The sequence below is a fragment of the Solanum tuberosum genome, unplaced genomic scaffold (genome assembly GCF_000226075.1).
Source record: "Solanum tuberosum cultivar DM 1-3 516 R44 unplaced genomic scaffold, SolTub_3.0 scf00108, whole genome shotgun sequence".
In the NCBI taxonomy this organism is placed as follows: Eukaryota; Viridiplantae; Streptophyta; class Magnoliopsida; order Solanales; family Solanaceae; genus Solanum; species Solanum tuberosum.
This window is the reverse complement of record NW_006239033.1, coordinates 609099-636237: the sequence shown is the minus strand read 5'-3', so window position 1 is coordinate 636237 and position 27139 is coordinate 609099.

Here is a 27139-nt window from a genome sequence, read left to right as displayed (position 1 = left end):
GAGATGGTACTCAGAACTGCGCATGAAAACTCCTTCGGAAAACAGTGTTTCCTCTTTTCTTAAATGTAAAAGCATTTTTCTTGGGAATACTTAGTTCCCTTATATCATTTTAAGGAAAATGACTCAACTTTACTCTTACTCATACTCAAAGTTCAAGTCTTAAAACAAGTTCAAAAGATTGGAAGAAGACTTCTTGAAATGACTCGAAGAACTCTCAAGACTTGACTCTTAGCTCTACCTTGAATTTGAATTTATGGATTCAAGTTTATGATTGTTTTCTAGATGTTTAGAACTATTTTAGAGTAGTTATAATCACTAGCGAGTGAAGGTACACTTTAGGAGAACTTGGACGGGTAAAATGACGAAAAATAGTGGGGGCAGGCGACCCTGGCGCACTGCTAGCGCGGGGCACCAGCCCATAAAGTTCAGAGGGCACATTTTTGCGCACTGCTGGCACGCCGCTCCAGACCCACTGGCACATCTGGTGCACGCCACACCAGCCCCTCCCCAAGTCAATCTGATGAATTTTTCAACTCGTTTTCTAATCTTAATTCTACTAAAATCGATTATTTTTCTCAATTTCTTCTTAGATTCAATTACTCAATACACGTACACAAGAATCTACTCAAAAACAACTCTTAAAATCGATACGATTAGCTCAAGAACTCATCAAATCTATCCTAATTCAAGAACGAGAACAAACTTCAACAACACTAATCCAGAACTCAAATTCCTCATATTAAAGAAAGAAACTTCGCTGAAAATAATATGATTGGCATGTGGGTGAATAAAAAAACACTATGAGAACTCACATACCTCTTAGGGATCAAAACCATTGGGGAAATCCGCAACGAAACCTCAAGAACTTGACGAATGCCTTGACTTTTCTCCTCTTTTCTCTTCTTCAACTCTATTCTAAAACCCTAATGTAAATTAGGATTATGTAAACTGAACCAAAACATTTTAGACCCATAATTATTTACAAAATATTAAATAAATCTGATAGGGTAAGGAAAAGACTAAAATATCCCATATATTTTAGGGTAACTTTCCTTAACTGGACAGCCCGACTTAAAACGGGAATATCTCCCTCATACGAGCTCAAAAATTAGCAAGCTTAGTGGGTTTGGAAAGAGGATTCCAAGACCTTTCATTTTATAACTTATGGGCCACCTAACTAATCCTGGACCGAAAGTTATGATTGTTTGAAGTTGACCCAAACTCATAACTTAACCATAACTTGTAAATTTTCAAATTCAGTTATTTCCAATTTAGTTCTTTCTAATGTTAGCTCTTTCAAATAGTGAGGTGTTACTTTTCAAATCTCATATTATTTTGTATTTATTTCAATTTTTAGTAGATACTGCTTGAGAAAATTGATAATCACAAACATAGTAGTATTTTAAGATAATACTTTTATTATTGATTTTGCGAGAAGAATGGAAATTACAGAAATGTATGTTATTTGAGTTTTCTTATATTTAACATTCATATAGTATTTTATTGTTGGTCAATTTTAAAATAAATATCAAAAGATCAATCCAATGACATGTTGCAACCTGATAATTTTTTTCTCAATATTTATTAAAAGCATATTCCATGGGAGGAGAATATTCCACTCTTTTCTAAAAACTTTTTGATATTATCCAAAATTCATAAGGGTATTTTAGGAAGATTACACCCTAAAAAATACATAACACTATACCCTAAACCTAGATCATAAAATAGTAAGAGGACCTAATGAATGATCAAGAAAAATTAGCTGCAATACTCATCTTCTTCACCTTAGATGATGGCTGGGAAATGATATAGTTGTTGGGATATATACTATTAACCATATGTTAAGATATAATATTTATTATAGAATAAATATTTCCTCAGTTTTAATAGATCATATATTCGTTTATGGTGTATGTTTACTTATATAGTAGATGATTTAGTGTGTAGAATTTTAGCTTATACACAGAGGATTAAATCACCAGTTCTTATAAGTATAAAGTTTTTTGTTCACAATCTAGGATGAAAATTGGACATGACATCGGTACGATTGTAGCAGAAGATTATATGTAATTTATCTTGATTATGGGAACAATATAGTTCCAACTTTTTGTGCCAGTGCATTTTGTATGTATTGAACAGGAGTGAGTAGAGATAGTTGTTTTAGACTGGCTGACAAAAACATACTCTCTCAACTATTAAATGTACTTATATTCTTAATCTTGATATAACTATTATGATCTGTATATATTAATTATCGTTTTGATTTATGAAAATGTGAGATTCTGAGATGGGTCAATATGCCTGGTAGATTGGATTATAATAATATATATTGGTGAATTAATAAGTTAGTTGATTGAATCCATGTCTCTCTATAGAGATTGATTGGTATGCCTTTTTAAGAAACTTATAAGTTTTTATCGTGTCAAACCTTGCAAGTGGATTTATGAATCCGACACATGAAATAAGTTAAGTAGTGCTCTAAAGGAAATTAATCATTAAGTTAAATTCGTCAGTAATTTAATTTATTAATTAGTATCTGCAATCTTAACATGGAGAATTAAATAAGTGATTAAGGGGGAATTTCGAAATATAAATAGGAGTGCAATTACGAATTTAGAGTGGAATGATTTGTAATTTATTATGGGAAAAATAATTCAAATTAATTATTTGGAATATTTCCAAAATAGGAAGCCTCCGTAATTAATTATGTGTCCTTCCGATGCCCATATTTAACTAGAACTCAGAATCCTATTTGGAAGGAAAACAGGAAGAAGTAACGTTTATTCTTGCTTTTTAAAAAGCAACGCAAGTTTTCTTTTTTTAAAAGAAAAGCATGGGTTTTTCTTCTCCTTATTGGATTGGGAAGATATCTCTATAAGTAGGGATTCTCCTAACCTAGAAAAAGATTGAAGGTTTCTATTGATACTTGTCCACCCAAGTATTGAGAGAGTTCAGATGTGAACTTGGGATCACTATAGAAGATCATAGTTATTGTCTATCTTGTGGATTCGGTTGAAGGTCATCTAACTTGTGGATTCGCTTGAAGGTATTTGCTAACGTTTCAAAAGGTATTTATCGAATTAATTCCAGCAAGTTTATGTGTTCTAGCATGATTATGTGTTATAGCATAAACTTTATGAGTTATCTATTATTCATTTAAACAGTAAGATTCTAGTATGCTTCCGCTGTGCATATAATTTTCTAACAATTGATATCATAGTCATGCTTACATCTAAATGGATAACCTAAATTTACATATGTGTAATTATCTATGCTTACTCTATTTTTCCGGAATTCGTTTTAACGTTTGGAAAACATAATCGAAATTTAAATCGAAGACAAAGAATGAGCCCTGCCTGAGAATTAATTTTCTCGCGTCGAAAGGTTTTGTTGAACTGCAAGTTTTTTAAATCTGATTAGTTAGAGAATTCTCTGTTCAGAGTCTTTGTTTTGGTAATTAAAATAAAATAATACAACAAATTAAAAGGGAACCTTTTTAATCCTATTATGGTGCTTTGGTGAAGGTGACGGCACCTGGCACTTGGCATGCATAAGTTTGTTTCTCTTATAGTTTTGTTGTCTATTTTATTTTATTAGTGGTTCATTGGAATTATCAATATTTCTAATTGTTATGTATGATGCACCAGCAACTTGATTTTAATCTAAAGATTATTATTATATGAGCATTGAATTATTATTCCTCACGGCCTATTACATTACAATGTATAGATAAGAGTTAGTGATTCATAAATAGTTACTGCGAGAGTGATATATTTATTTGGATAACTGAAACTTCTTAAAATTTGGTGTGGTGATATTAATATGTGATTGAGAATTATGATAAATAAACAGGATCTACGAAAGTGGTCTATTTATTTGAGTCGTTAGGATATTCTTAATGTATATCATGTATTGATTGTTCTTCATAAATGTATACTAGTAAAGGTTTGTTTACTCGGAATGAGATTTACCTTTAGATACTAGTAACACTTAAATTGATTCATGAGAAGAGATATTAAAGATTTTCACTGATTTAAAGGGAGAAATATAATATCTTGAATTCTCAAGTTTAATAATTAAGAGAACAATATGTTGTAAGAGGTTAGTTGTCTGTCTTGGCCGTAAGACAGGACACAAGTATGTTTTGTACTCATGAGATAATTATTTAAAAGAGAATAAAAGTGTGAATCAAGTTATTTTAATCTTTAACTATGCCTGAAACGATTAATTTTTAAAATTTGGTCATAGTTAAGGTGGTCATGAATTTTATGATATTTGATTGACTTGAAATTTGATGGTTCCAACGAAAATCGTTTAGATGGGTTTAGGTAGTTTGTCGGATTAAAATTTGATTTGAATATGATAAGATCATTCTTTATGTTAATTATGTTTATGTTAATTTTGGAACATGATTACACACGATTATTTAACATGAATTGATATGTGATAAGAAAGTAGATCGTATTGTTTTACTTTGATATGTGATAAGAAAGTAGATCGTATTGTTTTAATTCCTAAATATGCTTAAATCACTTGAATTTGAATTTGGTCATAGCTTTGGAAATAAAGATATTTTGTATAGACTCCAATTGACTTGAAATTCGGTAAGTTCATTGGTAACGACCTAGTAAGAAAGTACTCATTCCTATGTGGTTATATTTTTTTGAGGTCATTAAAATGATTTTAAAGTTGTTCTTTGGAATTAAAATGTGATTTAGTATGAAAGACATCCTTTATATCAGTTCTATTTATGTTATATGATGTACATGATTACACGTGATGAGTTAACATAAATTGATATATGATAAGGATGTAGATCTTATTATTTTTCCTCAAATCGTTTGAATCTGAATTTGGTCACAACTTTGGAGATAAATATTATTTTTGAACTCTGATTGATTTGAAATTCGGTAGGTTCATCAGAAACGATCAAATTTAAAATAGTCATTGTTATGAAGTGATTTGACAATTTGAGGTCGTTTAGATAATGGTTTTAGATATTTCTTTGTATTTTGAAAATTAATTTTATTGATAAATTACTTGACTATGATATAGTGGTGATATACATTATTCTCTATGTGGGTTCATGACAAAATTTTAGTGAAGTATTAAGTTAATGTGTTGGCTTCAGACCATCCTCCATATCAGATGAAATTAATACGAGTCAGTAGATTTAATCTGATCTCTAGTTTTGATAATCTGTATTGACTCTCCCTATCTGAGTAATACATGATTAAATCAATGGATCTAGGTATAATGATATTCATTTGGCTTAAATTAACATATACTCTCCATCTGAGTTAGCGTTTGTTCTAAATTTGTTGAAGTGAATATCTGACACCACATATGTATATTGCATAAGTAGTCATTCTTTTATTAAAATTTATTGTTCAAGATGCATGGATATCTATGTGCTGTGTTTTGAAATTTTGTATTCAATGTATACATAACACATGTTGATTTTTGAAAATAGTATTCTGACAAAGTAAATAGTTTTTAGAAATTTGTTCTTCGTTCTTGATTTGTGTATCTATTTCACAAATGATGATATGTGTCATGTTATAAGAATTTTCGAACAGAAAAATTTTAAATTCTATTTTGGCCAAACAACGTATTGAACCAAATTGATCATAGTTTTAGAATTCGAAAAAAAAGAACTCTGATTGATCTGAAATTTGGTAGATTAATTAGAACGACCTAGTAAGAAATTTATTTATTTTGGATCGTTATGAGTTTTTGGTCATATTTGATTGAATAGTAGTGAAGTATTAGTTTTATGTGTTGGCTTAGACCTTCCTTCCTATCCGATGAAATTTATACAAGTCACTATGTATTTAATCGTCTAGTTTTGATAATTTGTATTAACTCTCCTAAATTGAGTAATATATGATTGGATCACTGTAACTAGAGAATTTTCACTTGACTTAAACTAACCGTAGATTCTCCATCTGAGTTAGGTATGTATAAGTTTATGGAGTGAATAATCGGTCATTGTACACGTGTATTGCATGAATAGTTCTCCAATCCCATCGATTGGCTATTCGAGATGCATGGATATATATGTATAAATGAGCCCTGAATTTTGTTATTTAGGATCATTCGAAATATTATGATCTATTTAATGTATTATATCTCATATTCTCAATAGACTTTATGCACCCACTTAGTACTACTTAAACTTTTCTTTTGGTAGAGATAAGATATTAATTTAAAGAATGCATTGTACATGTACCTTATGTTAGAAGGAATTATTTTTAGTTTTAACTAGATAAGAGATGAGTATTTAATATATTTGTTTGTAACTCTCCTATCATTGAATTTGATGAATATTTTATTTCTTGTGGTATATTGATGCGTGATTATTTTATTAGTATTATCTCTCATGAATTGAATTATATTAATCTGTCTCAGAAGGGAAAATATCTTTTAAATTGAATGAAACTTATTTGTACATTAGTGTCTAAGTCATTTATTCTGAATAAAATTTCGATTTTTGAGGTTGGTTAATGAATGGACATAACGGTTCATTGAAAGTGAAGTCACTACCAACATGTGAGTCTTGTTTAGAAAGAAAAATGACTAAGACACCTTTCCTCTTAAAAAAGAAAAAGAGGTAGTGATAACTTATAATTAATCTATTTTGATTTGTGTAATAAATGAGCATTTGGGCAAGAGGTGAATTTGAGTATTCTGAGTTTTCAAGAAGGTTACTCATGATATGGATATATTTTTTGATGTTTTGTAAGTCTATTTGTCTTGATAAAATCAAAATATTTAAGACACATGAAAATAGCATCATGAAAAATATATAAAGTCACTGCATTCTCATTGTAGTGACGTAAACCTCTCTGCAGAGCTCATAAGTCATTTATTGTCACGACCCGGGGTTACCCCCTAGATGCGACACGGCGTATAAGACTCCGAAAAGTTTCATACAAGCCTCATAGCATTCATAACATTCGATATAAACAAAATGGTACGGAATTAAAACTTTTCTTTAAATCCATAAAGTCAAAACTTTATGTAAAACAGTGGAAGTCTACCAGTCTTAGATAACCATTTAAAAACAATATCCGAATCAAAATTAGGGTCACGACCCTTTACAATAGAAAGTCTAACATATGTCTTTTACATGAAAGAAATTAAACCTCAAAGTACTTGTCCTCGAATCCATGAGGACATACTAATAGTATTGGAAGAACGCAATCCAAGCTTCAACTAGAGAATCAACTCAAATGCCGGAACCTACACTTTGGTAAAAATGGAAAAAATATGGGTTAGCACATTTAATGTACTAAGTATGATAGTCATGCAAAAACCATGCTTAAAAAGCACATTTTATTGAAAGTCATGCTTTTATGCCAATTTGATAAAACCTTATGAACATAAGTCTAAGAGGCATAATATACAATCATAACCAACATACAAGTCATTTCATCACATTAAGCTTTCACCTCAAGTAACTCTCAAGCTATACTTTGTGCAATGTGTGAATAGCGTCCCATACCACCATCCACACCATGTACCACATTAAGGCCACCAAAAGTGAACTTACCATTCACCCTTTCCATCATTACACAATACTCATACATAAGAGACATAAACATTTCATAAGTCATCTCAACACATTAGGGCCATCATCTAGGGCAACCCTAAGTCATACTTGTGCAATGTATGAAGAGCATCCCATACTGCTACTCACACTAAGTACTCCTTTGAAGCAACTATAGACGAGGCACATTCATATTCAATAAGTCATGACAAGGAAGTGACTCATAATACAATCCAAGTAAAGCCTACATCATTACATTAAGCACATTAGTCAATATTTTTCATTAGCTTCATTAAGAGCACATTCATTCATTAGACATTAAACCAACATTCTCATTAGTATCATCATAAGAGCACATTCATTTCATTTAACATTATATCATAAAAGAACACACCATGTCTACTCTCAAAGCCTACTTGTGCAATGTATGGATGGCATACCATACTACAACCCACACTAAGTAGTGCATTCTTGAGAAGCCATAGTTCATTAACATTCTTTGTGGGGGTAAGCCTTAACCGATATAGACCATGTGAGAAATTCATGGAATCCCGGTGTCACCCTCACTAGAGAAGGGATTCCTACTTGCCTAAGGTAGGACCATTACTTTTTTAGCTTAGGTGGATCCACTAGCCAATATCCTATGTGGGCATATAGTTATGGGATAAGGAGATTGCTACTAGATACCCCACTGCAACTCACGGATGAGCATCCTTCCCTAGATATTGCTACAGATACCTTGCCTCAACTCACGGATGAGCATCCATCTCAATTCATATCCACTCGGTGCTTAGCATTATTCCCCACCGAGTACTTAACATTCATTACTTTAGTTCATTATTATGGGATAAGAGATTGTTGCTAGATACCCCGCTTCAACTCTTCGATGAGTATCCATCTCAAACCCAACATTCATTCATTAGATAGCTCATAGATTCAAAGAAGAGAATAGCCTTTCAACTAAGAATCCCATATTGTGAGAAAATCCTTTCACAACATGTCATTATCATTCATTAGAGTACAATTGAGAACAACCTTTCAATCAACAGATCATCATTAACATAATCATAGAAACTTCATTCAATATTCATTCATGAGTGTGTATGTATGTGAGAATAACCTTTCACATATATCATCATCATTCATAAGTGTTAAATTGAGAATAATATTTCAATACTAACACAATTCCATTCTAAATATGATCATATTACTATCATTGAAATCACACACATATACTTCACATCATGATCCTTTGTGAAATTGCCCTCCAAGGCCATACATCAATCACAACCCAAAAATCTAAGATACTACAATAGATAAGGGAATTAACATGATTCAATAACTAGTTCAATATAAACATAAACAATTCAACATACTTTCATGATCCATCAATTCCCAATCACAATTCACAGCTTACGAATTTGGTGGAAACATGGGGTTAATAGAAGAAATTGACCATAATTCATCAATAATTCAACAATCCATTCATAATTCATCATATAAAACCTTTTGAAAACGTTTCGGAATTGAACCCATGCATAGATTGAAAACTAGGGTTTTTGGGGAACTTTGGAAACTTGAAATCATCTTTGATAGGGCCCCTTCAATGAAACTTAGACAAGGATGAAGACTACCATACCATTTAGGGAAGAAACTCCACCAAAATTGATTGAAAAAGATGAAATCTTGAGCTTGAATCCTTCACCTCCAATGGTGGTTTCTAGAGAGAGAATATTTTGAGAGCGTGGGAGGTTTCAATTTTGTGATTTGAAATAAATGAATTGAAAAAGGATTTTAATACTTTTAAAACCCTTAAAATACTTTAATAACTCAATAATTACTGTCCCCAACCCCTAATTAACTAATTAGCAATTTACCAAACCATCCCTCGCTTAGGCCGAAAGTTGACAGAAAATAGTGGTGACTCACGAACCCCACCCACAGACAGTGGGTGGGTCCATAGGCCGTGCTGGGAAGCCGTTGTTCGTGTCTGCAACTTGGTTTTTGGAACTTTTGCCCACGGAGTCCATCCACAGGGCGTGGATGGACCTACGGGGGGTAGGTCCCATCCGTAGATCATCCTCTTTTTGGCACCTTTTTGGTTTCTTGGGGTCTTGGGGGTTAGGCTTTAGGGTCCTCCTCATGGACCCTTTGGGTGGTTCTTGGGGAGTCGTACCTTGATGTTTAACCTCTCAACCTAAGCTCGGGATATCATTCTACACATTCAAATCCCACATCAAACTCAAACACACAGTCGTTAGGCTCTAGTTTCACTTACTAGTTTTCTAGGTCGTTATAGTTAACTTATAGAACAATTGCACTTTAATTGTCTACACCAGACACTCTATAATTGATTGATGTAGAAGAGAAAAGAAGTAGACTCTAATGAAGATGATAAGATTAATTATTGACTTATTATTAGTTATTTTGTTTCTTTTGGGATAGGTCCTAATAACTACATATCACATTCTGAATTTAATTTCTTTCAAATCACTACCTTGAACAACTATAGAACTAGTTGGATTTGACGTAAGTCTAATCTGTGACATGTTCAGATATAGGATTGTCCAGCACATGTGCTGAGTGTAAGAATGAGAAAATTAGAATTAAGAACGGAATGTGTGTATTAATTGGATATCCTAAAGAATGAAAGAAGGTTTATTATAGTGCCCTAAAGAAAATAAGGCAATTGTTAACACAACTGTCTGATTTCTAGAAAAAAGATCATTTAGTAAACCATGTTCCTAGAAGTACACTAGTTTTTACAGGAATTGAACAAAGAAATAACAAATAAGTCAATTGTAAATTCAGACGCTCAAAAACATCTAATCAGTATGTCAGAAATGATAGTCCATTGCATTTAAGTAGTGGGAGAAACGTTACTAGACATAAGAAAACTACTACCTGAAGTAGTGGAAGTGATGTTGAGCAAATTGAAGAACACTACACGAAAAGTTGTTAATACTTAAATATCGAAAGATTTTTAAGAAAATATTAAGACTCAAGATCATAAAAGTGTGATTATATAGTAGTGCTTAGTCGTAGTGGGAGAATCATAGCGAAGATTGATTTGTTTTGTATTCTTGAGAGAACTTTTATGATAGATATCCTCAAAAGATGTACACTCTTGGAAGGTTTCATGAGAATCTCTCTCAAGACATAGTACACAACTGATTTGTTACGACGAAGCACTACTAGACAAAATTGCATGAAAAAATAACTTGGTAAGTTTCTTTTGATAAGAAATAAAGGAATGCTTGTGAAAGTTGTAAATGCATAGTTAAGAGTCTAAGTGGGAGATTGTTAGGGTATATACTATTAACCATGCATTTAGATATAGTACATTATAACAATTGTGATGGTTAAAAGTCTAAGTGGGAGATTGTTGGGATATATACTATTAAACCATGCATTTAGATTTAGTACATTATAACAATTGGGATGGTTAAAAGTCTAAGTGGGAGATTGTTGGGATATATACTATTAACCATATGTTAATATATATTATTTATTATAGAATAAATATTTTCTCAGTTTTAATAGATCATATATTAGTTTATGGTGTCTGTTTACTTATATAGTAAATGATTTAGGGGTCGTTTGGTAGAGTGTATTAGGAAAAATAACACATGCATTAGCATTGTGTATTACTAGTACCTTGTTTGGTACTCTTTTCCAACCTATGTATAACTAATGCAAGCATTAGTTAAACACTCTATTATGTATTAAGGTGTGTATTGCTAATACCATGGATTTCTAGGTATTAGCAATGCAATGGTTTTAATGCATGCATTAGATTAACTAATGACAAAACTACCCTCTAAGCCTAATAATAATAATAATAATAATAATTATTGTTATAATAATTATAATAATAATAATAATAATAATTATATAATAATAATAATAATGGTTTAGGGTTTAGGGTTTAGGTAATAATAATTATTATTATTATTATTATAATAAGAATAATTATAATAATTATTATTATTATTATAATAAGAATAATTATAATAATTATTATTATTATTATAATAAGAATAATTATAATAATTATTATTATTATTATAATAAGAATAATTATAATAATTATTATTATTATTATAATAAGAATAATTATAATAATTATTATTATTATTATAATAAGAATAATTATAATAATTATTATTATTATTATAATAAGAATAATTATAATAATAATAATGTGGGGGTATTTTTGTAAACAAATATTTTTTAATAGTCTTTATACAAGGCTTGCTATTTCCAATACATAAGTATATAATAATTGTATTCTTTTTTTTTTCACTTTATTTGTTCAAGTTATTATTTGGATAGTTAAAAGAGGAATTTATTTTTCATAATTTTTTTAATATATTTTGAATTGTCAATTATAGTAATTTATCATATTTTAAAGTAATTTTAAATATATAAATTTATATGAGAAGATTGAAGATATTGATTCAAATTTACTCCAAAAATTAATTACTTTGACTCTTGTACAATTATGAATACAAACATATACTAAACTAACAAAAAATAACATGATCATCTCTATATTTTATGACACAACCAATACTTGTATGTTTGTAATATTCGATCCTTTCTTTTTCTTTCCTTTATTTTCCTATATAAAAGAATTGATCTTTATATAAAATAATTTTATGGGTCATTATTGATTTTGCGGATAACAAAGAGAAAGTAATGGCAACAACAACTATAATCAACAAACAAGAGTTGCATGATCTAAGTGTGGTGAAAACAAGAGATGATTAACTGAAGGTAATATGTGGCTACATCAATCCCCTATTAATTGAAGATGATTAATTTGTGTTAAATGCACGTTGTTGATTCTATCATGTGCTCACGGTGAAATTTTATTTTTCTATCTACTCAAGGCGAGGGTCTATCAGGAGTAGTCACTCTATCACAACGTTAGGGTTGACTATGCTGTTATTATTGATATTTATTTGGTTGATGAGCTATACTAAAGAAATAGCTACATTGTATCTTTTATTTGGTTGATAAAAGTGTGATCTTTGATGATCAGTCTATCTATTGGCTCTAAAGAGGTTACATTTATCAACTTTTTTTCTAGTTGTGGTTGATGATATATTCATAAAGGGGATTGATTAATTATTACTTAAAGAAAAAATTAAAGGTCAATTTCAATGTGAATGTTATTGTGGAAGCATGTTGATACAAATAATGGTTTAATGGAACACAACTTACTTTTAAAGTAAAGATTTGTCTCACTGCAAATCAGTGAAAATTCATGCTATAAAAACTAATTTTTTCCACTCGTTTTACATCTAAAAAATGCATATGAAAAACAATTATTAATGTATAGTGAGGAGCTTCCTAATTTTTTCATTCCATTTTCATAGAATTAGCTGACTAAAAAATGCATGTGAATATTTTTTATCATTGAATATTGAGAAGCTTCCTAATATTTCCACTTGAAAGCATTACTAATTTCTTTCCTCACTGATAAAATTAGAAACTTTTTTATAATAGCCTATGACAGTTATCAATAGGAAATTTTAGTGTAAAAATAGAGATGTTTTATAGTGTATTTATCAAGCAATGACTTTTAACTACATCTCAATTTCAACATTAATTTTCCTTATCCAACTGCATGTTTTGTATTATGATGATTTTCATAAATTGACTAGATTATCATTTTAGAAGTAACAATTCAGAAGAGATGTGAACTAATGCACTACTTATTATCTCTCAATAGAGATCTATCAGACTATCTACCTCCCAAGATAGGGGTAAGATTTTTCTACTCTATTCTTTAAGACCTCACTGGGAAATTACACTGAGTATATTATGTTTTTATTGATGATAGTAATTACTACAGGGCGTATTTATTAATTCCCGCCATATATGTGTAACATTTTACTCTTAGGACCTTGGTTTCTTTCTCAAAGAACCTGTAACATGTACATTTAGAAAATTGTAGGTTCAATTGAACTAGTAAATAAGTCTACATCCACCTTTGAGTATAGCTTTTTTTAAAATGTATTTTGGTGTAATCACTTAATCATTTGTATGCTTTTATCTATTGAAACAATTTAATATTATACTATTTTTTTCATCACTGAGTCATTTAAAATATTATTATTGTACTTGTATTATGATTTTTTATGAAACAAAAAAAATATCTTGTCTTATTGTCGTATTTTATCGATGTCTCCATAATTTACTACTAATAAAAAAATATCTTTTATTATTTGAAAAGCTTACTCCGGCGGAATTTGAGAAACATGATGAAAAAGTGACTTATATAAAATGGAATATAATATTTGAAACTTTAATGATCTGTAAGGTCATTTTGAGAACTAAGCCCCTCTCTTTCTTAAAAGACTTTTTCCGTAAATTTTGAATTACTCTTTTAACTACATGTATTTAATTAGTGGATAATTTTAAATAATTAATTTATTTGGTGGTTAATGAGCCAAGCCCATATATATTATAATTTAGAAAAACTTTCACATATAGCAAACATAAAAATCATATTTGTATATTATAGCTATAGTTTGCATAATTGCACTCCATATCAAAATTTTATGTTTGCTATAGAGCTTTTGATTTGTTTAATTCACTAGAATCATCCAATTTTATACAAATTATTCAGTTTTGTATAAATTCATTTATACATTGTAATTTGTATAATAAGATCTGTATTTGTATAATTATAAGTGTATATGATGAAAATATATGTATTAGTATTTGTATATATATTTTTCTCTAGCTTTATATAAACACAAACACATTTTATACATTTTATATCAAAATGTATAAAATGGCGAATTGTATATCGAAAATGGCTAAATGTATACCGAATCAGATGGCAAAAAAAGGGGATGTTTGCTGGAAATTACAATTAAAATAAACTATGGCTATAACATTTAATTTGAATTAATAGTTTGTTATTTCATACAATTTTCCCTATAATATAAGTTAATATCCTATATTAATTTATATAATTCTTTTATTAAAAAAACAATCTGTGAAGAAGGGTGACATAACCTCGCCACAATCACATGGGCGACAAACTAACTGGAATAGGTAAGCATTAATATGCATCAATGTATTGTTGTATATATGCTAAATATCATATTATTATTAATATTTTATTATTATTATTATTATAGATAGTTGTTAAAGTGAAAGAGAAAAAGGAACTGGGTTTGAATTACGAAAGAATTGAAAATTGGATTACTCGTTTTTTTTAATTGAGAAAAAGGGTGTTACTGGCCAATCATTTTATAATGATTTGGATTATGATTAGACAATGATGATTTAATTAATAAATATAAATACATGGTGTATCAATGTTACGTTTTGAAATAGTAGTGTTCTCGTGATTTTGTTTCGTAATTTACTTAGTTGTTTCTTTAATTTTCTTATTATTACCATATTATTATTCAAGTTTGGATATATTGGTATATGTAAATAAATATTAGGTGTATGGTATTATGTGAATACCATTAGATTATGATATTAAAGGAACTAAAACTTAACACTAGAATTAAAATTTGGAAAAAATTATGAGAGTTGACATGTTAGCTGGCACAAAAATTAGGAACTTGATTACAGATTTGGGTGAATTTTGGGTCTAGACTAGACATATAGTAATATGGGTGTTGTTAGTTTCGGAATCTTATTGTGATTATTTATGTAAATAGATTGCATTGATTTGGAAGCCCAACGAAGGGGAAGGCTCAAGTCCCAGAGTAATTATTCAATTATTTGAGGCTAGTGGATTTCTAAGCCCTTGTTAAGTGTATATAATTTGTGTATTTCCTTATAATATGTGTTTGGGAGTAATGACACTTGGTGATGGGTTGACTTGTCCATATTGAATAATTCAAATGTATGAAAAAGATAAAAATGAAAGGCAATGTGATTAATTATTGGTGTGTGATGTGTTGAGAAAAGTTTTCAAAAGGCTTATTGATTCACTTTTTGATTTTGTATCACGATTGTATTGTTATGAAAATGATCATCTCCTCATTATTTGTGTTAACATGTCATTTGCATTGGTTCTGAGACATGGTTTTGATAAGCATTATGTCAATTAAGGAGGATGTATCATTTCGAGGGATGTGTCACGCACCCCGACAGATACTATGATTCGAGGGACGTGTCGCACATCGCAACAAATTTTATTATCGAGGGAAGTGTCGCACTCCACGATGGATTTTATTATCCAGGTTCGTGTCCCATGCCGTTATGGATGCATGGACAGATATGTCCCCCCATGGATCCCGGACTGAGAGACAGTGGGTGTGTATTATTAGGTCAAACATGCATCACTATACTTGACATTGCATTGCATTCCACATCTTTATAATTGGTGAATTTGACTTTGTGTGTTTGTGACCTTATGAGTGCCTTTCTGTGGAACTTGTGATTGATGAATATTGAGTTTGTTATTGAGGATATGCAATTGTTAGAGTGTTGTTTTTGAGTTGTGTGCTAGGTAAATCGTGAACTGTTAGGTTGGGCTGGTTTTATGGAGGTTGTAGTTGTGGAGGTTTGGTTGGGGTGTAAGGAGTACCCGTATTCTATTCCCTTAGTTTGTGTTTAGAAGTTTACTTGTTGAGTACCATTTGGTTTGGTACTCACCCCTTGCTTCTACATTTTTGTAGGTTATGAGAATGGATATTCATGATACTTTCTACTCAGTTCTTTTCGGAGGCTTCTTATGGAGATTTGTGAGGTAGTTGTTTCTCATCTCAGCACACCTTCTTACTCTTATTTATGATCTTGTTCTACCTAAGTGACAACATAATTTGAGACTTGTGTTTTCTATCAAATCTATTGTAATAGATTATAGGCTTGTACATATGACAACCAGATTTTGGGGATTCAATTAAGTTAACTTATTATCCACATTAGTAACTGAGTATAAAACTTCTATATTTATTTTATTTCCACATTTTATCGTACTGATTGGATTTTAGGATAACTTGTCTTGTTGGGATATGACAAGTTCCATCACATCCATTTTTGGGTCGTGACAGAATCATTGTTTGTGGTTGTAAAGTTTCGGTGGTACATACTACACTGCTCAAATTTTATAATAAGTCTTCAAACTATGTCAATGGATCACATAACTTTAGTCATCGTGTTGAATTTATCGTATGTATCAAGTTCAAAAAAAGAATGCAGATTTATTGATGCTCTAAGGAGGAATGCAGAATGTACCATGATGTATTAGCTAATGCGCATCGGAAGTGTGTTGATATTCACACTACAACATTTTAGTCCTAAAGCCACACTAAATCAAGACAATGATTGTAAAGTGTTGCCTAAACCTTTTAAGGCTACACTTTAAAAGTGTAGCCTTAGTTTTTAGCTTTTGACCACGGTAATATTGACAACACTTGTAAAACGTGCTCTTTAGTAGTATAGGCTACACTTTATAAGCGTTGTCACATCATGATATAATTGGCCACACCTATTTATATATATTATTACACTTTTAAAGTGTGCTATTTTTATAAATATAAAAACAATACTTGCCAAGTGTGGCCTTATAGTTTTCACTAAAATATTATATTCTCCCGAACAAATTTAACTCTCCTTCCCATTTATATTTGGCGAAAAAGATAATTCATAAACAATAAAAAAACTCTTCAAGTCTCTAAAAGATATTCTGGTTGCCTAAGATCTGAAATTATTCAAGGCTTTGTAAAATCGGATTTTTGCCCAAATTAACAGGTATTTGTTGAATCAACACACAAAGTAATGTTTATTCACAAAACAATTGCAGAATGATTTCAAAATACTTCTTTGATTTTTCACTATCTTTTGAGATACGAAAATTCTAAATCAAAGCTATTTTAGCTCCATTCACGATTTTCTCTTTGTTTGTCGCCCACATACAAATATCCCTTATGATTTTGTCGTTGTTCAGCAAGGACAGAGCAATGAAGATGATATCATAAAGCTTCATCACATCGAAAGGGTTTTGTTGGAATAGAGTTTATCAGGTAGAAATTTCTTCCTTTAAATGTATGAATTTGTTGCATCTGGGTTTATTTCGTCGGGGTGGATTTTTATTTTCTTGTGTTATTGATTTTTGGGATTCTAGCTTGTGGTAGTACTACACCCATCAATTGATTCTTTGTCGTGGGCAATAGCCATTAATTTAGCATGATAATTTCTGTTTTTCCTTAAATTAATAAGCTTATTCGGATTGAAATCGTCCATGAGAATGTAGGGTTTCATGTCATACTTATTAGTACTATGTTGTTTCTGCTTTGCCCTTACTAGTTTATGAAACTCGAGCTTCTTAAATTGACTAGAAGGGTTACTGGCTTGTAGTGGTATACATCCATCAAATGGTTCTTCGCCGTGGGCATTTGTTGATTAATTTTATCCAACTTGAATAAACAAATTTTGTGAAGAGAAGGTCAAATTTTCACCCTTGATTGATCATAGCAACATATAGAAATTAACTGTATCCTAAGTATTCCTACTATTTATAGTAACAAGCTTGAAAGTTGAGCAAGTAAACAAATCTTCAAAGTAAATGTGTGCCTCAATTTTATTCTCTTTGTAGTCCATGTGATCAAGAACTTTTGAGGGTGCAATAAGTGAATTCTCTTGTGAAAAACCAATGTGTTAAATTCAAAGTAAACTTTAAACAACAAATTATATAATTACATGTTTGGGAAACTTGGGCGACAAAGTAAAAGTCCAAAATGCACACAAGGTTGAATACTTAAGACTCAAACTAATATTGATTGTTTAATACATATAGTTGTGAATAACTTATATTTGGCGGGTGAACAGTTTCTTCTACTGTTAAGCGTCTAAGCCTAAACTGTCTCATTCAACCTCTTAAGTTATAAGAGTTTTATGATTAGTTCAAACTCTATTCATGTCGACCTCATATATACCAATTGAAAGCACAGATTAATTATGTTTTGCCAAATAATGTTCTACTAGCCTATCCTCGCATACATGGTTAAAGTAAATAATTATTTTCTTGCTTTACTAAAGTAATGTTGACTGCTAACAAGTATTTGACATGCTTATTTTTTTCCTGAGTTGCTTGGTTGATACGTAATAGACTATTGCAAAACATACTAACAAAGAAAAAACAGAAAACTCCAATAGAGGTTGCTTTGATTTCAAGCTCTAAAACTTTTTTTTGCCAATGCAATATGTTAGTTTGGTTGCGCCACCTAGTAACATTAAAAGTTATCTAGTTGGGCAATTAGTAATTTTCTTGTATACAAATTGTGTAAATTTAAATTACTTTGTATAGATAATTAGTTAAGCAAAGAAAAATAGACTCGATTGCTTTGGATCGGAATTTTGTCCCATATTTCGATGCTTATACTAATTGTGCAAGAGTATGCATGGAGTTGGTAATATTTAGTAGACGCTGTAAAAAATCCGATTTTCATTTTTTTGTACTTTATCATATTGTATTGATGTCTTTTTTTACTTTATGTTGATATAATTTGTAGCATGCAACCAAAGAAAACAGCTGGGAACCATCATAGTCAGAAATATTTATTGCAACTCGTACAAAGAGGGAGAAAGAAGTTTAGGAAGACAGTCAAATTGTAATAGTAAGTACTTTTGTACTACATTCTGCTTCTTCATCTTCTTATTATTATTCTTTCCTAGACTGCTCACTCAGACTAATTTTTTTTCCAATTCTTTATTGGAGTCGCTTCATTATTAACATGAATGTTGTTCTGAAGTTACTGACGTCTTTAAATGAAAAGCTAACGCTAAAGTAGGAAACTATAACATGTAATTCCATTAAATTGTATATGTAACGTGGGCCTCAAAATATTGGTGTTATTGCACTCATTGTTCTTAAGGTGCATCTGTCAACCATTAAATAAATGCTTCTAAAAAGGACTCTATCAAAAAAGGGACTAAAGCCACATTTGGATCACTATTCTAAAAGGCAAATGAGCTCTACTTTTGTCAAAATCTGAAAATAAAAAAGTGTGTGTGTTGGGTATGTTTCAGATGCTAAGGGTATTTATAGTACAAAAACTGATGACATTTTTAATAGTTACACCAACACAGTTAAAGACCATATATGAACGGTTGACTTATGTTGGAATGTTTGAAAGGGATTTTAAGTGAGAAAACGTTAAGAAGAAATAACTAATATGGGTGAGCTGCTTGATAAAAAGTTATTTACCACATTTTTTGCTAGTTTAGGCCACACTTTAGAGGGGTGGCTTAAAGCCTAAAATATTGTAGTGTCATTTAGGCAAGTATGTTTTATTTTCATGCTTAATTTTTTTAATATTATGTTTTACATATGCAGGTTATTTACAAATTTGTTGTTTATGTTAAAATGAGTTATCTTCTAGTTGATCAATATGATTTTTATAATTTAAATATATTATTAAGATCATTTACTACTAGTAATTGATCCTAATAATAATTTCCATTATGAAAGTAAAATTGATCAATTAAAGGAGATTCCATTTAATATGAACAACGAATTGAAAATAATAGCTTGCACATGAAATTAATGCATCCAACATTTAGAAATTATCATTATTAACAACAATAACATACTTAATACAATTCAACAATTAAAGTGTGAATAAGATATAGCGTATATAGATCTTAATCATACCTTGAGAGCTATAGAGGAACTTCACATAGCCCAGGATCTATTCTAGTGCTTCAATCAAATGGACATTATTTGAGAGTTGCTTCAACAACTAGATAAGCTTATGATAATTTACTTCCTCAATTTTCTTCACTAATCATTGTTTCCTTTTCCTCCACAACTAGATCCTTGGGTTCCCCCATATGTTCATCTTCAGTAATTCAGGTCCCTTTGGGTTTTCCACAACTTTTATAATAGGGGAACCTATGGTTTGTTTACCACACCGTTCAATAACGGTCATGCAATGACCATCATTTTTAATATTTTGGATTGTATTTCATTTGAAGTGTCCCTTTTTGGCGTTTATTCAAGGATAAGGACATCTGGCTTAACTCTTTCTGAGACTGTTTGATAGATGTAGCATTCGACTCTATTATTTGATTCATACTCAATAGGTCATTTCGTATCTCTTTGATATTATCATCAGAAACTTTAAACTATTTCATCATCTTCGTCATCATGTCTTCAAGACTTAAAAACCCCGATCCACCTTCTCAATTTCTTTGGGTAACATATGCATCAATCCTTTTATTTCTATTGTTGTCTCTCCCTGCCTTATCACATTCTCTATCTTGGTCCCAATTTTGATCATTGTATCTGTTCCAATTTTATTTGTTATCACGATTGTAATTTCCACCCCGATTATAATTTTTCTCTCAATTGTAGTTGTTGTTACAATGTACTTGTCTTCTCAGTTTAAGTTGCTATCCCAATTGTAGTTCGTACCTTGGCCAAGTAAAAAAATGGAAAACAAAAGTTGCTCAACTTGAAGATTGTCTAAGAATTTCCACAGACTCCACAAAATGCAAAAAATTAAGAAATCTTTTGAGGCCAACGATGTCTAAATGGCATCAACAAATTAACAAATTGTTATTTTTGGTCAAGTTTAAATAGAATCAATGGATTTGCAAATCTGGAACTCTAGAGAATTTGAAGTTAATCCTAGCTCACTGAATTTTGATGTCATCGCTATTAGAAAAAAATACAACGGTTACAAGAACGAAGATGATGATATCAACCTACAATAAATAACAATGTGCATGTCCAAAAACTAGTATGTATGTATATATATATACTAGTTTTTGGACACGTGCATCACACATAATTACCGATTTAGAAAATTAGTTGCACCTTGATATCATCATCTTCACTCTTGTAACCGTTGTCATTTTTTCTAATAGTTATGATATCTTAATTCAGTTAGGTAGGATTAACTTCAAATTCGTAGGAGTTCAAGATTTGCAAATTCGTTGATTACATTTCAACTTGATCGGAATTAATGATTTGTTAATGTCATGCCCCGAGGCTACCCCCTTGACGTAACACAGAACCTAGGATCACGAGTGACCCCAAGCTAACCCTGAACTTGCATATTATAAGCATACTTAAAGACATACTGAGTAGAAGCTTAAACCATGATATAAACTAAATTGGCGAATATCCAATACTGATCTGAGTAACATATTGAATAAGAGTTTATAATACTTAATTATAACTCAAAATACTAGAACAAATTCTAACTGTGTCTGAAATAAGTCTCTAACTGACTTGAGATGATAGGGCATACCCCCAGCTAACTCTAGCAAAACTGAAACTAAAAAGGAAAGACTGAAGAGAAAACATATCAATCGTCCTAGAAGAATAAGGACTCACCACTAATACTGCTGATCTAGAGATCGGAAACCGATATGTGCGTGATCTGAATGCCGAGGACCTGCACCTACTTCACAAGAAGATATAGCGCAGAGTATCTGTCAGTACTTGAAAGGTACTGAGCATGTAGGATAGGATAAAGCTAACCAATATACATAACTGCACAAGCATACTGAGCAATGATATAAGATGAACATGATAAAGATACTAAGATATAATGAAAATGAACTAAACTGAATGCAATGACCAAGTCCATAACATGCTGAAACTGAATAGTGAAATGTAACTGGTAACCTGGTCAATGCACTAGAATCTGACTGTGGGAGCTACTAATAACTGACATAAAACCACGTGAGCTAAACATGGAGTCCAATGTATAAGCCCCATCGAGAGGACCCAATATACCTTGCCAGGGGTATAAAGGCATGACTGGTATGATCACTAAATATGATGCCCACAGAGGGGACTTAACATATGGGGGCACGTAATTCTAGGACTATGAGGTTGACTGACCCTAGTCCAACTCAGTATTAAGCTTACTCCCAACTAAAATGTATAAAACACAACATAACTGAATTAAACTAAATTGCTCAAGATTATGACATGATAAGTGAAAATGCAACATTAAGTACTGCTAATGAAACATTTGAAAACTGGTGCATGTAAGTGTGTATAAACTTACCTAGCAAGTGTAATTCATGAACTACGCAAATCTACACAACTAGGGTTCTGAATTTCATGCAACAATTAAGCAACATAGTTACGAAAACGTAATATTCTGATTAGGATTAATCTAACAGCTAAATCACAGCGATAATCTGAAGTTCTAAAAACCCTAAGTCTAAACATAAAGAAGGGAATCAGGAATCTGACTGATTCTAGGGACCTAATAGGTGAAAGTAACCCACAGGTTATCCCACGTAACCCACAGGTTACCCCACGTACCTGGTGACGAATTCCATGTAGAAATCTTTCAATTTCATAGCTGTAACTGAGGGAAACTTGTTGCGTTCTTGCACAGGGTTGGTCGACTCTTTTCTTTTTTTTTGCTATATGTTTTCTGAGATTTTGGTGAATGAATCGCTTAGGCTAAAGTCTGACTGATTAAATTACTAGACCAAAACAGACCAAAACAACGTAGTTTAGGGGTTAAACGATATAGTTTAGGTGTCCAACACATAGGGAAAAGACCAAACGATCCTTGACTTTAAAGTTGTTAGGGCCAATTAACGGACCTGACCATCGACTGACCTACGGTCTATCCTGGTGAGTCATCCATTGGATTTAGAGAATGGGATCTAGTAGGTCTGAACAACAGTCTAGACCACAGACCATGGTCTGACCAACGATTTGTAGGTCCTAGCGTAGGTCCAGACTTAGCTAGATTTTTCTGGAGTTCTGGGGAGGAGGTTGGAGGTGGCCAACCACGAACCCCACCTACGGTCCGTGGGTCAACCTATGGTCCATAGGTGGCACGTGTAACTTCTGAAATTCTGCATTTTGTTCTTTCTAGCATATGGGGTGTTACATTATCTCCCCCTTGGGAACTTTCGTCCCTGAATGAAGACTAAACTAGCTGAGTATGGAGGGAAAGAGCTGCAAACGGTACCACTAAGTACTGGAACTGAAATCTGACTGAACTAAGTTCCAAGAACATGCAAATACGCTGAAAATGAAAGTATAACTGAAGGAACATGATACTAAGACTGAATTGATGCATGAGTAATTGTAAGACTGGAGAGGAACTATTACCTCAAGATGGAATGTAATTAGAAGGAAAGAAACGAGGATACTTGGCTTTCATGGCTACTTCTGCTTCAAAGTAGCTCCCTCTACGGTATGACTCCTCCACAAAACCTTAACTGAAGCGACTTTTTTGTTTCTAAACCTTCGAGCCTGACGATCAAAAATCTCAACTGTCACATCCTCATAAGTGAGAGTATCCTTCACAGTCACACTTTCCAATGATACTATAGATGTTGGATCACCCATACACTTCTTCACCAACGAAATGTGAAAGACCGGATGCACTGCTGCTAGTTCTCTTGTCAACTCTGACGTATAAGCAACTTTTCCAACTCTTTTCAAGATACTATAAGGGCCTACATATCTAGGATTGAGCTTTCCTTTCTTGCCAAATCTCATCACCTCTTTCATAGGTGACACTTTCAAGAAAACTCAATCATGAATTTGGAACTCCAAGTCCCTTCTCCTTACATCTTCAAAGGACTTTTGGAGACTCTGGGCTGTCTTAAGTCTATCTATGATGAGCTGAACTTTTTCCATAACATCATGAACGGAATCTGTCCCTATCAAGGCTGCTTCACTTACTTCAAACCAACCAACTGGAGATCTAAATCTACGTCAATACAACGCCTCATAAGGGGACATCTGAATACTGGAATGATAGCTATTATTGTAGGCTATCTCTATAAAAGGAAGGTGATCATCCCTACTGCCCTTGAAGTCGATCACGTAAGCTCTGCCTGACCAACCATCTGTAGATAAAATGTTTTGTTGAGATTAACCTGAGTACCAAGACCTTTCTGTAATGACTTCAAAAAATGGGAGGTAAACTGAGGATCTCTATCTGAGATGATAGACAAAGGAACCTCATGCAACCTGACTATATCATTAATGTAAAGCTTGGCGTAGTCCTCCGCCGAATATGTAGACTTGACAGCCAAGAAATGAGAGGCCTTAGTAATTCTGTCGACTATCACCCAAATGGAGTCATGCTGTCTGCGAGTATGAGGTAAACCTGTAATGAAGTCCATGTTTGTCACTTCCCACTTCCATGTAGAAATGTTAATCTCTTAAGTCATACCTCCTACTTTCTGATGTTTTACCTTCACTTGCTGACAATTAGGGCACCTAGCCACAAAATATGCTATATCCCTTTTCATGCCATTTCACCAAAAGACTTCCCGCATATCACGATACATCTTGGTTACACCTAGATGAATAGAATACCTGGAGTTATGGGCTTCTGTAGAGATCTACTGCCTCAACTCACCCACCTTAGGAACACATGAACGACCCTGATAGCGAAGCACACCATCTCCTCTTTGGGAGAAAACCTTAACTTTATGTTGATGAACTGCACCCTTCAGTTGAGGCGATATAGGATCATTGTCTTGTTTTTCCTTAACCTCCGCTACCAATGAAGATTATGACCCATTATAAATTTTCACACCATCATCTCATATGTTCATAAGGCAAACTCCTAAGCGAGCAAGCCGGTGAACATCTTTTGCTAATTCCTTCCTTTCTACCTCAACATGTGCTAAACTACCCATATATAGTCTGCTAAGAGCATCAACTACTACATTGGGCTTACCAGGATGGTAAAACACATTCATATCATAGTCTTTGAGGAACTCAACCATCTCTTTTGGTGAAGATTCAACTCTTTCTGGGTGAGCACATATTGGAGGATCTTATGGTCTTTGAACACATCTATGTGAACACCACACAAGTAATGTCTCCAAACCTTTAGGGAAAATACTTCGGCTGCAAGCTCGAGGTCATGAGTCAGATAGTTCCTCTCATGTACCTTAAGTTGTCTAGAAGCGTAAGCTATAACCTTACCTCGTTGCATAAACACACAATCTAGGCCGACTCTGGGTGCATCACAATAGATCACACAACCGTCTCAACACTCTGGTACAGTCAAAACAAGAGTTGTACTAAACCTAGTTTTTCAATTCTAAGAAGCTCTACTCACAATCATCTGACCACCGAAACAAAACGTTTTTCTGAGTCAGCTTATTCAATGGAGAAGCAATAGATGGAAATCCTTCCACAAACCTTTTGTAATAACCAGCGAAACCCAAGAAATTTCTGATATATATAGGAGAGGTAGGTTTTGGCCATTGTTTCACTGCCTCTATTTTTTGAGAATCCACTCAGATCCCTTCGCTAGACACTATATGACCAAGGCAAGCAACTGATTATAACAAGAACTCACATTTTATGAACTTAGAAAATAACTAGCGATCTTTGAGAGTTTAAAGGACAACCCTCAAATGAGTCGCATGTTCTTCCTCATTTCTAGAGTAAATGAGGATATCATTAATACAGATGATAACGAACAAGTCAAAATACTCCTTGAACACCCTGTTCATCAAATCCATGAAAGTTGCAGGAGCGTTGGTTAGTCCAAATGACATTACCACAAATTGATAATGACTATACCAAGTTTTGAAGGCTATTTTTGAGATGTCACTATCTCTGACTCTAAACTGATGATAACCATATCTGTGGTCTATCTTCGAGATATAAATAGCACCCTGAAATTGGTTGAACAAGTCGCTAATCTGGGGGATAAGGTACTTATTCTTGAGTGTGACTTTGTTCAACTGTCTATAATTAATGCACATCCTGAGAGAACCATCTTTCTTTTTCACGAACAACACTGGTGCACCTCATGGGGAATTACTAGGTCTGATGAAGACCTTATCTAGAAGGTCTTTCAACTGCTCTTTCAATTCCTTAAGCTCAGCTGGAGCCATTCTGTAAGGAGGAATAGAAATGAGTTGGGTATCTTGAAGGAGATTAATTCTGAAGTCAATATCCCTTTCGGGAGGAACTCTGGAAAGATCTACTTGAAACACTTTTGGGAACTCATTTACTACTGGAACTGATTCAAGATATGTGTTTTCACAGCTTTAATCCTTAACCCAAACTATATGATAAACATACCCCTTAGAGATCATCTTTCTGGCCGTAAGGTAGGAAATGAATTGACCCATAGGCACTGAACTACTACCCTTCCATTCTAAGCCTGGTTCGCTTGGAAACTGAAAATGAACGATCCTAGTTCAACAATCGACTGAGGCATAACATGAATGTAACCAATCCATGCCTAGAATGATATCAAAGGTTACCCTTTCTAACTCTACAAGGTCTGCTGAGGTGACTTTCTGGGAGAATGTGATAGGGATATTTGTGTATACCCGTCTAGCTATAATTGGGTCACAGACTTGAGTAGAGACTGAGAAGGGTTCTGCGAGAGTTTCTGGAATGACACTGAAGTTCACTGCTATATAGGGAGTTACGAAGGAGAGAGTAGCCCCTGGATCTAACAAAGCTTCAAAATCTAAATGAAAGGCTCGCAACGTACCAGTAGCCACATCAGGAGAATCTTCCTGATCTTAGCAATCCTAGAGAGCATACAACCTCTTATGGTGCTGACCGCCACCTATACCAGATGTAGTACCCTGCTGAGTTGGGTGACCTGCTAGTACTGCTGAAAGTGT